We start from the raw sequence: 1,030 nt of genomic DNA on the forward strand, positions 1-1,030 counted from the left end.
TATTCAAAGTATATACATTTAAGTAACAACACCACAATTCAGTTTCAGGTATAAGCTCGAGTTTACAGCCACACAATATCAACAACAGTTCACATAAATTCCATTCGGTAATATTTTTCAAATCATGTATTGAGAAAACATGAAACAAGATCTGTTCATTATTCGTCTACACGTATAATAATTTCATGTTACAAGCTAAACCTACTTATTTCACATTATACTGATGAGCTTTACAATTATTTTATCAATCTTATGAGATTAAAAATCACATCTGCCACATAACAAAAAAAAAAAGAACAAAACTGTAGAACAATAAGGAATTTTGTACTTGTTAGGTAACAATGCAAAACAATTGGGTAACAAAATATGCAAAACAATTCTTCAACATTAGAACTAAAGAGTTTTAAAATATTCAGTTTCCTTAGAGAACAAACCACTCACTCAAATTGTGTGTTGGTTTGTTTCTGATGTAACAGAGAAGGACTAATACTTTAATATGCTGCTTGAGGAAAACAAATAAAATATGTAACCAGTGACAGTAATTTAGTTCTGCTTTTTTCTTTTTTACAGCCAATAATAATTTAACAAGATATTTTGTATACAATGAACAAAAAGACTACATCTTGTTCATTACCGTGTTGTAATATAAAACAAATCTGACACATTTAATTAGGTGTAGACTTCAGATGTACATTTCAAGAAATTATGTGCATTCAAAATCGAAAACAAAGCAATTTTGTTTATATCTTTACAGCTTTCCTCCTAACCAATCACATTGTAAAATAATGAAAAAAACAACAACAATTTGCCCATAAAAACACTACTATAAAAATGTACAGAACAGTGCTTACCATAGATTTCAGAATCTACCTGAATATAAGTATAAAACATTTCATGTTTTTTAACTAAAAATTACTCAATCAGGAAGTGAATGAAAACTATTGTTGATCATATAATATTACTAATAGCCTACACACACACACACACACACACACACACACATATATATATATATATATATATATATATG

This window comes from Limulus polyphemus, unplaced genomic scaffold (assembly GCF_000517525.1).
Source record: "Limulus polyphemus unplaced genomic scaffold, Limulus_polyphemus-2.1.2 Scaffold3676, whole genome shotgun sequence".
NCBI lineage: Eukaryota > Metazoa > Arthropoda > Merostomata > Xiphosura > Limulidae > Limulus > Limulus polyphemus.